This window comes from Panthera tigris, chromosome D3 (genome assembly GCF_018350195.1).
Source record: "Panthera tigris isolate Pti1 chromosome D3, P.tigris_Pti1_mat1.1, whole genome shotgun sequence".
Classification (NCBI taxonomy): Eukaryota; Metazoa; Chordata; class Mammalia; order Carnivora; family Felidae; genus Panthera; species Panthera tigris.
Window position 1 is genome coordinate 37062132 of NC_056671.1, and position 14883 is coordinate 37077014.

At 42.8% G+C, this 14883-nt stretch overlaps 1 protein-coding gene across 1 annotated transcript in view; it reads left to right on the top strand.

The window, feature by feature from the left end:
* The window catches only part of LAMA1 (laminin subunit alpha 1), a 167741-nt gene that overhangs the window by 40359 nt on the left and 112499 nt on the right, over positions 1–14883 (top strand). The gene's annotated exons all lie outside the window — the stretch shown is intronic.

Consider the following 14883-nt stretch of genomic DNA (forward strand, 5'->3'; position numbering starts at 1 on the left):
GATCTCATAGAATTTCCTCCTGATGTGGGATAGTTCAGGGTCTTCCTAAACCCTTCCCTTGTTTCTCTTTCTTCATGTTGCCACTCAGGGGGTCCTTTCCCTACGGTCACTGGTAGATTTGGGTGCTAGCGGCCATGTGTTTTTTGGCCAAGAAGCAGGAAAATGAGCCAATGTGTTGTACTCTCCCTCGAAAATTTTTAAACCTGGGAAAAAAGTGTCACTGGGAGGTGGTCAGATTTGTGAGTCAAAATTTGTAATGTTCGTTTAGAAGATAAAATATGTTTCGTAAAAAAAGGAAATGTTTCCTATAGCACTGAAAATAAAACTGCCCTTTGAAGCAGTGCTTTATTTTCTGTGTAGGTTTAATTAGGAAGTGGCACTTTGTTGTGGGAACATAATCACAGAAGGGCCTTTGTTTTAGACGAACCTTTAAACAATAGCTGCTTGTTTGCCGGGTTTTATAAAACCTCATTAATTTGGATGTCTGTTGTTTTTTCCCTAAAATTTCTGAAAAATTGACCAGAACTAGATTTAGGTTTATTATTGTGTCATATCCAAATAGAAGGTGTTTGCTAAGCACACTGACAAGGTAAATAAGAAAAGAACAGGCAGATTTCACAGTCTTCAGAGGGAAAATCTTGAAAGATTTTTAGAACAAGAATTGCATGTAAGTTGGAGTTTCTCATTGCAGGGGAGTCTTGGCTGTTCATTAAAAGAGGTCAGGCAAAGACCCTTCCTGGAAACTGTGGTAGGAATTATTGTTAACCGTATACTTGCATTGATTCAAAATGATTCATTCTGTTTCAATTTTCTGTTACTTTATACTCAACCAATTTCACATGTTAAGTTTTTCTTGAATTTGTTTGGCAAAAAGAATAGATTGGAAGAAATCTTAAGCTCTTCATTGTGGTCTGAAGTAAGCCACACAAAATCCTTGTCCTTCAGGCATTTTTATCTTTTTCATCCTGTTCTCTGTGAAACTGCTACTCTCGTAGATAGGTCTTTCTTTTGTTTTCCTATTTTTATTATCTCATTTTATTGTTTCATACACAACTTCTCCAGTTATCTATTGTGTATCTAGTGTGTAAGAAATTACAGCAAACCGTTATGCCTTCAAACAGCAGCATTCATTATATTTATCCCAGTTTCTATGGGTGAGTATTTCAGGAAGGGCTTGATTGAGCGGGTGTATGGGTAAGGTTGCAGGCATAGGGGTTGGAGGTGGGGCAGCTGGGGAGGAGGTGCTGAGGCAACTAGGAAGAGGGGTCTGGGCAGCTGGGAAGAGGGTACTGGGGCAGCTGAGAAGGGGGTGCTGGGGCAGCTGGGGCTTCATGTGGTCTCAAGACCTCTCTGTGTGGTCTCTCCATGTGAGCTGGTGTGGGCGTCCTCATAGCATGGCAGCCTTAAGGCAGAATGCCTACATGGCAGTTCAGGGCTCCAGCACAAATGTTCCAGAGAAAGTTCCAGAAGTCGTGTCCCCACGTAGACCTGGCCTCCAGAGTCACGTGGCAGCACCTCCCTGGGCGCTATGGGCCACCCGGTCATTGAAGTCATGGGAGATTCAAGTAGAGGAAACATGGAGCCACCCCAGCCTGTCAGCGGGGGAGGGGGAAACAGTTGGAGGCCTGTTGTCAAACTGTGACTGCCTCATACTTCTGACAACGCCTGTCTCTGAGGGACTTCTTCTGCCAGCCTCCCACAGCTCGTCTTAGGGGCCATGCCTTTATCTTTTGGTGTCCTAAAGAGCTAGAGGATCAAATGGGGACACAAATACTATACCTTGAATTGTTCAATGTTCCTGGCGGGTGAGCTGAATAAGTGAAATTAACTGAGACCAGGCTTCAAGGACTGTGCAGACTTCTGTTTCCTGACAAGATTTATTTTTTTAATGTTGATTTATTTATTTTGCGAGAGGGAGGCCGAGAGAGCAAGCATGAGTGGGGGAGGGGCAGAGGACGAGGGGGAGAGAGAATCTCAAGCAGGCGCCTCACTGTCAGCACAGAGCCGGACATGGGGCTCGATCTCAGGATGTGTGAGATCATGACCTTAGCCAAAAGCAAGAGTGAGACACTTAACCAGCTGAGCCACCCAGGTGCCCTGGCAAGATTTATTTTTGAGCTTTATCATTTATGTATTATCAATAGTTTGCTGAACAGTCAAGCATAAGCCTATTGCCATTTAGCACATTTCGTTTAGCATCCCCAGCCCCTTATTTTGTTTTGAAAGTCAGAGGATTGGCCTCACTAATACAGTATGTCTTACTCAACAGGGCTTCTTAGACTGGGCCTTGGTGAGGATTCTGGGAAATCAGTGCAGGTTTTGAGACCCTGTCTCAATATACTTTTCTTGTCCCCAGTTATTTTGACTTCAAAATACAGTTTTTTGTATATGTATGGAAAGAGAGAGGTCTGTTCTGAAATCATTATTTCTTCCTGTTATAAAGATAAGTTTTAATTTCTGAAGAAATACTTCTTTGGAAAATATGGTGCCGTTGGAATCCATTCTAGCGTTTGCTGGGTTTTTATTTCTTTCTTTTTACTTAGTGATCTACTCAAACTGCAGCATCTTTATCCTTAAAAATAAAGCTGGGACAACTAGAAAAAAACAAAGGAGCTCATGAATACCTCAGCTATACCTCAGAATAGCTCTTGTGTTTTCAATGTCTTCAATTGACCTTTTCTCTGTGCAGAAACATCCTTTATTTTGATATAAAAGTGGAAATTTTTGAAATATAAAAAAATACAAGGCAAAAAGTTTCTAAAAAATCACTTGTGATATTAATTACCAGGAGTTACCTTTTTTTTTTTAGATTTTTTTTTAATGTTTATTTGTTTCTGAGAGAGAGACAGAGTATGATCAGGTGAGGGGTAGAGAGAAGGGAGACACAGAATCCGAAGCAGGCTCCAGGCTCTGAGCTGTCAGCACAGAGCCTGACACGGGGCCTGAACTCACAAATCGTAAGATCATGACCTGAGCCTAAGTCGGACACTTGACCGACTGAACCACCCAGGTGCCTTAGGAATTACCTTTTGATCTATTCCATCCTAGGTGAGAACACGGTATATATTTAATAATTCATGATCTCTGCCTATTGGGTGCTAGGGCCTCAGGATTCCTTGATGAACAAGACAATGATGGCATTTGGGGAAAACCCTTAGCACAGAGAAGGTACGCAACAAACAGTAGCTTCCTTATATATTGGTTGTTATCACTGCTGCTTTGATTGTTACTTAAGGCCGAGTCTGGCCTTCAGGGCCTCTGGTCGTGGGGAAATGGGCAAGTAAGCAGACCTCTTTGGTCCTGTGGAATAGGGGTTGAGGGTGCTTGGAGAACATAAGGAAGGGAAGCTTAGGGAATCAGGGAGACAACCCAAATGAAGGGAGTGAAGGAAGGGAGCAGGGAATGAGGAAGGGTACACAGGAGAGCAGCTAGGGAAAGGCATGTTTATGGAGCTAAAATAGTACATTCAGTCCTATAATAAGTGTCTTCTTTCATTTTTCCTGTTGATTGAGATACAGTTTACACACTGTGAAATGCACCCGTCGTAAGGGTATAGTTGGATGGGTTTTGACACCTACAGACACATGTGTAAGCCACAGCCTTATAGAAATACAGACCATTTCCACGGCCCCACCACCTCCTCCTGTGCCTTCCCAGTCTGCGCTCTACCAGCCCCTCCCCCTCCCCCTCCCCCTCCCACCACCAACTCCTCTGGAAGTTTCTCACTTTATTTTTTTTTTAATTTTTTTTTTAACGTTTATTTATTTTTGAGACAGAGAGAGACAGAGCATGAACGGCAGGGGGGGGGGGGCAGAGAGAGAGGGAGACACAGAATCGGAAGCAGGCTCCAGACTCTAAGCTGTCAGCACAGAGCCCGATGTGGGGCTCGAACTCACAAATCGTGAGATCATGACCTGAGACAAAGTTGGGTGCTTAACTGACTGAGCCACTCAGGCCTCCCTAATTTTTTAGAACCACTCTTTTGTATACTTTATCCAGTTTTCTAGTTGTTTACTCCGGGAGGGCCAGGCAGTACCAACTTCTTCTTCATGGCCATCCTCGAAATTCCTGTAACAATATTTAATGACAGAATAATAGGTCACCATCTGGGTACATGATAATTTATTCAACCTGTTCCCATTGTTGGACATATAAGGCATTTCCAATTTTATAAAGTCATGCTGCAACAAATGTTTGGATATTTTTATGACTGAAGGTCTGATTATATTTTAGTGTAGATTCCGAGAAATGGGATTATTGGGTCAAAGAGCTTAAACATCTTTCAAATGTGATCTTTTTTCTTTTGTTGAGAGAGAGAGAGAGAGGATGCAAGTGAGTGAGGGGCAGAGAGAGAGAGGGAGAGAGAGAGAGAAGCAGGGCTCGTCCAAAGCAGGGCTCGAGCTCACCTGAAGTGAGCCCGAACTCATCAACGTGAGATCATGACCTGAGCCGAAGTCAGATATTAACCAACTGAGCCACCCAGGCGCCCCTCAAATGTGATCTTCACTGCCTTAGTTTTTCAGAAATATTTGTTATTTTATATGCTCTCTGACAGTGAGTGTGTGTGTCTCACAACCCCTCAGCAGCTCAGAGATTAACATTTCCCTTCGATTTTTGTTCTCTGCTAATCGAATAGCAGAGCATCTACTATTTGCTTGTTTGTTTATTTGTTATTATTTGTTCATGCATTTATTCAGATGTAACATATACTTATTGATTTATGTCACTGTATTGGACATATATTTGGGGGCACTGGGCTGAATTCAGATGCTTAAACAATGTTTATTTATCCTTGTCTATTACCTTCACAGGTATAAATTATGCCATGATTATTCACCTCTACAGGAGCCATCAAATTGCTTGTAACATGACACTCTTAGATATTTGAACATCCATGCAAGAGGCAGGACAGAATTTTCAACTCCTCTTGTAACCAGCCAGCAAAACGTTGAATTAACTCTAAATATCATTGTTTGGGGAGGTACCACTTGTCAGAAGAATCACTATGGCACTTGAGAAAAGTAACAAAAACTCTGATAGTGGTACCTTCCAGCCATAGTGAGCATCTTATGAAGTGTTTTCCTATGCATTATTTCACACCACACTTACAATGCGGAACAAGTAAAGAACGGATTGATTCGCGTTCGCGTTCTTCGTTGTGAATCATGCAGTGGGGACAATAGAACACGCTCTGGATTTATCATTTTAAGCCTGACTTGTGGAAAACATCAAATCTAGTTTTATAATTCTCTAGATGGTAAGAAATTAAAATGTGTTACCTGGGGGAGAGTGAATCTGGAAGTCTTGCTCTGTGAGCATTATTCTTGGTGAGATGACAGGCAAAGTTGCCAGAGCGATAAAGGTAGAAAATCCTTAGTGACCCGGACAGCAGCCTGTTTATGCCAGTGCACTTCCTGAGGCCTGGGATCCCTTTGAGATTTGTATCCAGATACTTGGAGGGCACTGGCTCCCTCTGGCCTGCCCTTTATGCGCCATAAGGTACGGAAATGAAGTCTGGAAAAGCTGTGTGATCAAATTAAAACCTGCAGATTATTAGCTGGGGAGTCACAGCTGTCCACACCGGATATCCTGAGAAATTTGGTGAAGTCTTAAAACCACCCATTAGCCAACTGGGGTGGTTTAAGCTTTCTTAGAGTGATAACTACGATAGTCATGTGTAAATAGTTTGTTTCTGACAAAGTAATATAGACTTTATTTTGCAGAGAAGTTTTCGATTTATAGGAAAACTGAGTGAAAAGTATAAGAGTTCCCATATACCCCCCTCTATAATAGTTTTTGATCAACTTTGGACTCTTAATCATAGTTTTTAAAAGTAAATCAAGTGACTGATGTAGTACATATTCACAAGTTTCTAAGAACTTTCCCCCTCATATGTAGAGGGTGACTGAAAATTGTCATCCGTCTTATAATTTAAAATTTTCTCTTTTCTGTAGTGTTTTATGGCCTGTTATCAGAGGATATTTACCTTTGTTCTTGATACAGTAGAAGCACAGAAAAGCCAGTAACGTAACCAGGCAGTAGGCCTCCACTGAGGTGGCCACTATTCGGGGTTATTTATTGCTTTATACCAGATTTACCTACGGGCCAGGCAGGAAACAGGGCTTCCCAGAAGTCAGCTCGTGGTTCAGGAAGTAGCTCCAGGGAGGAAAGCAGTCTGTCTGAACTGTGGGTCTTCAGTCAAGGCATCGCCAGGGCCTCCTTCCCTTCTCCAACCTGAGTGGTTTGGGGCTTGGATTTTGTATTTTGTGAAGTACCATCATGACAGAAACAAGGTCATGGGAAAGATGAGATTCCCGATGTCCCTTCTGAGCTGTTTGCTTGACCTCCACGTGGCTTCATGGGCTTCTCCAGAGTTCCCTGACTGGAAATCATGTGTTCTACTCACGTGCAATTCAGAAACCTCCATCTTCCAGGAAAAGTTGAATCTTCATGCCATTTACTTTTCTCTCCCTATTTTCCCATCCTTTTTTTTTTCTTGTGGTAAAATATACATAAAATTTGCCATCGTAACCATTTTTTTTTAAGCGTGCCATTTAGTGGCATTAAGTACATTCACACTGTTGTGAAACCATCACCACTATTTACCTCTAGGTGAATAATCCAGTCTCTATGAATTTGAGGTGACCCATATGAGTGGAATCATGCAGTATTTATCCTTTGCATCTGGCTTATTTCACTTAGCATAATGTCCTCAACGTTCACCCATGTTGTGTTACGTGTTAGAATTTCATTCCTCTTTAAGGCTGAATAGGGACATCCCAGGGTTTGTTGACCCATTTATCCACTGATGGATATTTGGGTTATTTCCATCTCTTGGGTATTGTGAGTAGTGCCACTATAGACATTGGTATATTGGTATCTGTTTGAGTCCCTGCTTTCAGAAGTGGGATTGCTTGGTCATATGGTAATTCTATGATTAATTTTTTGAGGACTGTCTTCCATACTGTCTTCCATAATGGCTGCACCATTTTACATTTTCACCACATTTTTTTTTAATTTCTTTTTTTTTTTTAATTTTTTTTAACGTTTATTTATTTTTGAGACAGAGAGAGACAGAGCATGAACGGGGGAGGGTCAGAGAGAGAGGGAGACGCAGAATCTGAAACAGGCTCCAGGCTCTGAGCGGTCAGCATAGAGCCTGACGCGGGGCTCGAACTCATGGACCGCGAGATCATGACCTGAGCCAAAGTCGGCCACTTAACCGACTGAGCCACCCAGGCACCCCACCACATTTTTTTTAAATAAACAAAGCCATCCTACATGAGACACTTATTTAGATATTCTTTTTTTTAAAAAAAGCTTTAAGCGGGATCATTTAAATGTGATAACCATCCATTTGATGCCTGACAAGTGATAGATGCTCAGTGAAGTTAGATGTGTCTAAAGAAAAATGACAATCTTTAAATAGGACATAGACCAAAGAATGAAATCTTGCAAAAACAAAAAATAAAATGCTTTCTAATTTCTCTAGTGCTAAAACTATAAACGATTCGGCTAGATTTCATGACCAAAGGAAAGAAACACATAATTATTGTTTCTAGGAGTTGTAAATGTGTAACTAATAGGTTAATGTTTAGTGGAGTCGGTCAAGTGCAGATTTACACAGCTTTTCTGGATGGTATCGCCACTTGGATTTGGGAGGCTTAATGATTAGGAGCCCCTTTTACTTTCATAGGGTGTGATGACACTGTTTTCTCATGATTAGTGATGAGAAGGGATCAGAAGCACGCAAACCATTGCGAGAACGACTAGGGCACCATAGGCCTTTGGGAGTTCTAGCAGATGAAGTGGAAGGAAGTTGATTTCCAAATGTTTGTAGCCAGAAGTTTCTGAGACTGAGGAAAGAAGGGGGAAGTGCGGGTTGTGGGGCCATGTGGGACAGACCTGTTCCATCTTCCAGAGGCGGATAGAGGGTCCTGCCAGAGTTGGAGAGCTCTGCCTGACCTCTTTGTGTTTTCTTCAAACTTATATTTGACTTTTTAGAAAACCCTTTGGGGCACATGGGTGGCCCGGTCACTTAAGTGTCCGACTCTTGGCTTCAGCTCAGGTCATAATCTCAGTTTGTGAGTTCTAGCCCTGCATCTGGCTCTGTGCAGACAGCATGGAGCCATCTTGGGATTCTTTCTAACTCTTTCTCTGCCCCTCCCTCGCTCATGCTCTCTCTTTCTCAAAATAAATAAATAAACTTAAAAAAAAAAAAAAAAAAGAGGGGCACCTGGGTGGCTCAGTCGGCTGAGTGTCCAACTTCGGCTCAGATCATGATGTCACAGCTTGTGAGTTCAAGCCCCACGTCGGGCTCTGTGCTGACAGCTCAGAGCCTGGAGCCTGCTTCCGATTCTGTGTGTGTGTCTTTCTCTGCCCCTCTCCCACTCGTGCCATGCCTCTGTCTCTCAAAAATAAATAAACGTTAAAAAAAAAAAAGAAAAAGAAAACACTTGACCTTTTCTATTTTTGGTCTTGGCCTTCACTACATCAGTGTCACCATCTCTCCCAATTTCCCAGCACCAACATCCAGTTCCATTATCTTCTCACCCCTGCTGACTCCGCAGCCCCCTGGTTCAAGGTCCTCTAATGATCTAAAAGTTTGAACATGGTGTCCTTCCCCGTCTCCTCCCTTCTGTCTACACCCAAGCTGGCCTGGCCTCCTGCCATTTCTACACCACTCTGTGCTCTGGCCCCGCAGGGTCTTCACTCCTTGTCCCTCTGCTCCTTCTCTTGCTTTACCTCGACATCTCCTCCTCAGGCCTCCCCTCTTTTCAGAGAAGACTTCCCCGACCACCCCATCTTCTCCAGTTTAGGCTGGCCTCCCCTGCCACAGCCAGACACCTTCAACACCTTCTGTCTTCCTGGGGACTTGGCTAACCTCTGTCTTGTCCATCAGGGCATCCAGCCACGCTAACCATGTCCTCCCCTTCCCCGCTGTACTGGTTGCACCTGCCCCATACAGTCCCCGTCACAAAGCAGACACTCAGTCAGTGTTTATTGAATGAAGCTCCAGCGAAACGTTGTTAGGGAGCACTCCTTGCTCCCGTCCTCATGTGTCCCTATGGGGAGCATCTCTGAGAATGACATCTCTGCTTCTCTGCCTCTCCCTCCTCCTCCCCTGGAGAGGAGCAGGTGTTTGTCTAGCTGGCTGAAGAGCTGACCCAGGTAGGGCCACGTCCCTATTCTTCTCTTGTTGGGCAGGTTGTTCATAGGACACAGGTTCCTGACCCGCAGGTCAAGGTCACGGGGCCGGTGTGCACGTGTCCACTCCGCCCGTGACGCAGAGCCACACAGACCACTACAGCTACCCATTGAAGCCACAACCTCCATTTTTTCCCTTTTTCTGGAATATCGCTGACTTCTTTCTTCAGTCTCTGTGACAGATTTCTGAGCCTACTTCACAGTGAGTAGGGGAAGAAAGGGAAATTATTTATTGCCACTTCTGCTCCAACATAAATCAACGGGAGGCTGCATTTTGGGGAAAAGCCAAATGTAATTTCGAAGGCTATGAGATTCATAGGTGAAAAACTGGTGGAGGGTAGGAGTCAGGGGATAGGAAAGGTGCCTTTTGTATTTCTTAGGTCTGAGAGTGACCAGTACGTGCATCTCACAAGCGGGTTTGTCTCATCGTAGGGGTGCCGGGCCGTCACAGGACACAGAGTGGGAAAAAGGGTGAAGATCTCCACGCAGGGCATTGGGTGACATGCCTCGTTGTGCTTTTGAGGTAGTTCCGACTAATCTTCCACAAAATTTAGCAAAAGCGTTCCAGAACACTTGGCAACATTGAGCACTGGGAACAATTATGTGGAGAAATGCACTGACACAGGGAATGAAAACCAACCTCTTACTGTCCAGTTTTGACTTCTTCAAGTAGTGTGACACTTTTCCTTTGAAATACTTGCTAGTCGTCCTTAAATGGAAACCGTGACATGGGACAGCTTACTGACTGTCCTTTTTAAAATAGCTTTTCTAGTTGATGAAACACAGAACTGCTTCTGACAGATGTTTTGAGTATCGCTTCCCCATCCTCCGATTGCTGGTTATAAGTTACCGTTTCCTTTTTAGACAGGCTTTCCTCGTCCCCACACACAGCGGGGGGACATCAGCAGGCACAGAGGCCTGGCCTGCTTGAAGCATCTTGGTTCAAAAGTGGGCCATTCCTTGTTTTTCTGAGACGCGAATCTTCAAGTTAAGGAAAGAAACCTACTTGATTTAAATTTGTCACTACCGGTAGCCAAGTCCCCCCATCCCAGTGAAAAGAAAAGGCAAAAAAGAAAAGACAGCAGAGGGCAGATCGGGATTTTGATGTGTTCATTTTGCATTTCTAATGACAGCACCAAATTTAAAGGAAAAGAAATCTAGTTTTATTCCAGAATGCTCTTCTCATTCACAACGCTGTTTCCTTCTGTCTGTTAATTTTGTATACAGGTCCTAAAATGAAGAGAGATCAGTAAAACAGCCAACTAAAATATGGTAGAAATGACATTGTAAGGTGATTGCCCGTAAGGGGTTTACCTAAAAAGTGCATCGCACGTATCCTGTGCGTCAAGTAACCTAAGCCCCAAACTCCCCCTGCTGCTTCCCATGATTATCAACTGATTAGATGCGTGAGTGATGTATACTCTAAAACCAGCAGAGGTTCATATCTGTGGTAGTAGTCAGCCTTCTGGTAAATAATACCCTCTTTATTCCTGAGTAGTAAATACTAATTCAAATGGTCATTCTGAATTTCATAGCCTAATAATGTCCTAAGAAATAAAGCTTACAAAGCGCAAATTCACTACTTTTTTGGAGGGATAATTGAGCAATATTACTTATCAAATGCACTTAGCTTTTAAAACATATAATTTAACCCATAACCCCAAACTCTTTGGTTGGCAAAAAGCTCTTTTCCATCACATTAGAAAGAAAACATTCCTCCATTCACTGTGTAGTGACCGTCGCGGAGGCAGGTAAGGGCTTGTATGGAGAATTTCCAGAGGGGATCCTGCGCGGTATCTGGGTCCCCGCGGATTACGTGGCCCAGCAGAGAGAAGTTGAGCTTTCTGTGGAGATGAGATACTTCACTTCTCCATGTACGTTGGAAATTAACCTCCAATGTTGGAGAATGAGGCTCTCTGTATTTTTCAGATGCGTGTCCCTGAGGTGAATTTGATATGTTTAAGATGGCGGCCCACGTGAAAATTCCTGTCTGGATTCCACTGTAGAAAGTGGTGTTCGATGTACGTCTACTTTATTTATGTGACACTGTTTATGTGCATTCCAGTGATCATTAACAAAGGCCACTTGGTGGAAAACCGTGATGAAGGTGGATTTTGAAATGGCTGTATCAGCTGCAGGTTTGGCAAGACCGCAGTGGCTCTGAGTCTAGTGAAAACTGCTTCATCAGCTTGTGTTCAGCCAACCATACGTGGAGACAAAAGGCAGTTTAGTCAACCATGCAAAAAACCAAAAGCAACAAAAAAAAAAAAAACCCTAAAGAAACACAGGACTATCACAGATTTCATTAGGGCAAATGTTTAAGATTCTATATACTAACATAGAATCCCTCACTTGTTCTATGTTGTGTGTTAAGTCCTGTTTATCAATGCACAGTTCGTGAATTAGAACTTGTATGAATTTGCTAGGCCTGTCATAGCAAATACGAAAGACGTGGTGGCTTAAACAACAGAAGTTTAGGGGTGCTGGCGGCTCAGTCAGTTAAGTGTCCGACTTCAGCTCAGGTCATGATCTTATGATTTGTGGGTTCAAGCCCCGCATCGGGCTCTGTGCTGACAGCTTGGAGCCTGGAGCCTGCTTCGGATTCTGTGTCTCCCTCTCTCTCTGCCCCTTCCCTGCTCATGTTCTGTCTCTCTCTCAAAAATATATAAACAGTAAAAAACAAACAAACAAACAAACAAATGCCAGAAATTTATATACTCAGACTTCTGCAGGCTAGAAGTCCAAGGTCAAAATGTTGGCAGGGTTAATTTCTTCTGGGACTTATCTTGTTGGCTTGCAGATGGCTTCTTACTGTGTCCCCACATGGTCCCCCTTTGGTGTGTGTGCATCTGTGTCCTAATCTTCTTATAAAGTCACTGGGCATATTAGATCAGGGCTCATTTATATGACCTCATTTAACTTTAATTACCTCTTTAAAGACCCTGTCTGCGTATATAGTCACATTCTGCAGTCCTAGGGGTTAGGACTTCAGCATATGAGTTTTGGGGACACAATTCAGTCAATAACACAGCTTAAGTGAGGACAGACTGTGTTTAAATGCTTCATGCATTCCTCTCCTCTTTTGCAGATTTATAGCTCCCAGTCCCTTTCTTGGTTTGTGGCTGGTTGTTTTTTGTTTTTTTGGTTTTTTTTTTTGGTCTCCAATTTGGGGACCTTGAGGACTATTTATTGAGAGATTGTGATAACAATGCCTAGCTTCACAGCCCAAGGTCTTGATCAAGATAAGAGTTAAACGTTTCCTTCCTTGAAGGATTGTCCTGAAGTTTCTCCCTTCTGGTTCTCCTTCCATTTGGTGTCCTTTTCTTATGGTTAAGCTCTCAGTATGAAAGCTGACAAAGAGTTTAATGAAAATACAAGAACATGATATTGAAATAATGGAAACATTAGGCTAGGACCCACCAGTTGCCCCAGCCTGGAACCTTGCCAGCTGTAGCAGTGTGCATAGTGGTTGAGTACAGACTGCGTGGGCTCAAAGCCCTGTGCTACACATTTGAGTACCTGTGAGATCTTGAGATTACACAACCTTTCTGTGGTGCCTCGGTTTCCTCATCTGTAAAGTGGTGGAAATAACGGCATGTACTTCATAAGAAGAATTTAGTGGTAGGATTAGAAAAGCTAATGATTCTAATGAAGCATTAATAGTTCTGATAAGGCCTTTAGCATTGTCCTGGGCCACGGTAAGTGCTACATTAAGCATGAGCTGTCATTAATTTTTGTTTCTGGCACATTCTCCATACCCTCCCATGGCTCATCCAGGACTCTCACGACAGAAATGCCAGAGTTAACTGGAACAACTTCCACGGCACTTGTTTAGATATGAATGCACTGTCCAAGTGAATGTTAGGAATCTTTCATTTTTGTATCACAAAAAGGAAGTTCAGCAACCTTAGGTATGTGTGGTCACTTGGGGACCAGCGCTCTGGAGGATGTGTGGTGGCTGACTTTGGAGTCAGCCTGATTTCTACCTGAAATCTGCCTGATTTCTTATTGGAACCTACAACTCAGTAGTTGGTCTCTTACCGTCTCTATTCATCAGTTTTTGAATATGTAAAATGGAAGAGGGAGCACCTGGGTGGCTCTGTTGGTTGAGCATCTGACTTTTGATTTCTGCTCAAGTCACGATCTTGCAGTCTGTGAGTTCGAGCCCCACGTCGGGCTCCACGCTGACAGTGTGGAGCCTCCCTGGGATTCTCTCTCTTTCCTTCTCTCTCTGCCTCTCTCTCAAAAAAAATAAATAAACTTTTGAAAAAAAAAATATATTAACTGGGAACAACAATCATTTGGAATTCAAGGAGTTGTTTGGGATTAAATGAGATGACACACATAAAGCTCTTAAAATGTATGAAGTCATCCTATTAGCTCTTTCCACTTTTAAATGTGAAACTGGAAAAATGAAGGTAAATACAGTTCATTTCAGCTGTCTTTGTAAATTTCCTTTCCTTCTATCCCTCTCAAATGGGCTGCCCCATCACACTGTCTTACTGGGCACCTCTATTTTTTAAAGTCTAGTTTAACATAGTCACCAGTGGTGAAGGATCAAGGTTCCATGATCATGGAGTTCTACTCCTGTGATGGAAATATTTGCAAAAGCAACTGGATAGGTAATGAGTAAAGAGGAAGATATTCTCCCTTCAATTAGTTTGGGCGTTGCTCTGAAAACCAGTAGAAGACAAATACCATATGATTTCACTCATATGTGGAATTTAAGAAACACAACAGATGAATATATGGGGATGGGGGGGCGGGGGGAGAGAAGAGAGGGAACCAAACCACAAGAGACTCTTAAGGATAGACAACAAACCAAGGGTTGGTGGAGGAAAGAAGGTGGGGGATGGGCTGGCTGGGTGATGGGTATTAAGGAGGATGGGTGATGGGTATTGTTATGGTGGGTGTGGTATGTAAGTGATGAATCATTGAGTTCTACTCTTGAAACCAATATGGTATTGTATGTTAACTAACTAAAGTTTAAATTAAAAAAAAAAAAAAAAGAAAACCAGGAGGAACCTACGAAGGCAGAAGTCTGTCAGGATGCTCCGGGAGAGTGCTGGATCTCTGAGAAGCTGGAAGTAGCCTGTCACCAACCTGTATAACAAACTCTGGATGTATTTCAGGACTAGTTCTAGAGGAGACAGTAAGATTTATTGGCAGGTACTTCTCAGAAGGGTTCGGTATTTCAGTAACATTAAGATATAGTAAGTCAGGGGAGCATTACATAAATAATGAAATATATGAATTATAAAATTGGGGGAAAGGGTTCTTTGCAATCACCACAAATAAAAATCATGAAGTTGTGTTCATGGGTGAGTTTTCTGGAGATGTTTACGCCAGGACAAAATAGTCTTTGCATCATTTTAATGTTTAAAGGTGGTCTTTATTGAAAAAAACGGTTCTAGATTTGTCAACATAGCCTGTTCAGTTCCCGTTCCAAGCGTGAATAGCAGATACACAGCTCCTCATTTTCCTCATTCCTGAAACCTGAGAATATCGTTTTACTTCTACTGTGCTTTAGAAACAGTGGTTGCATTTTAAAAGGAAATAGCACATGAATACGGGTCATCAAAATATCAGACACACTTCTATCACTTGCGGACTAAGCTTGGTTGGAGGATGTTTCTTGCAGGTGAATAGAGTTACTATAATGAAATAGAATTGTCT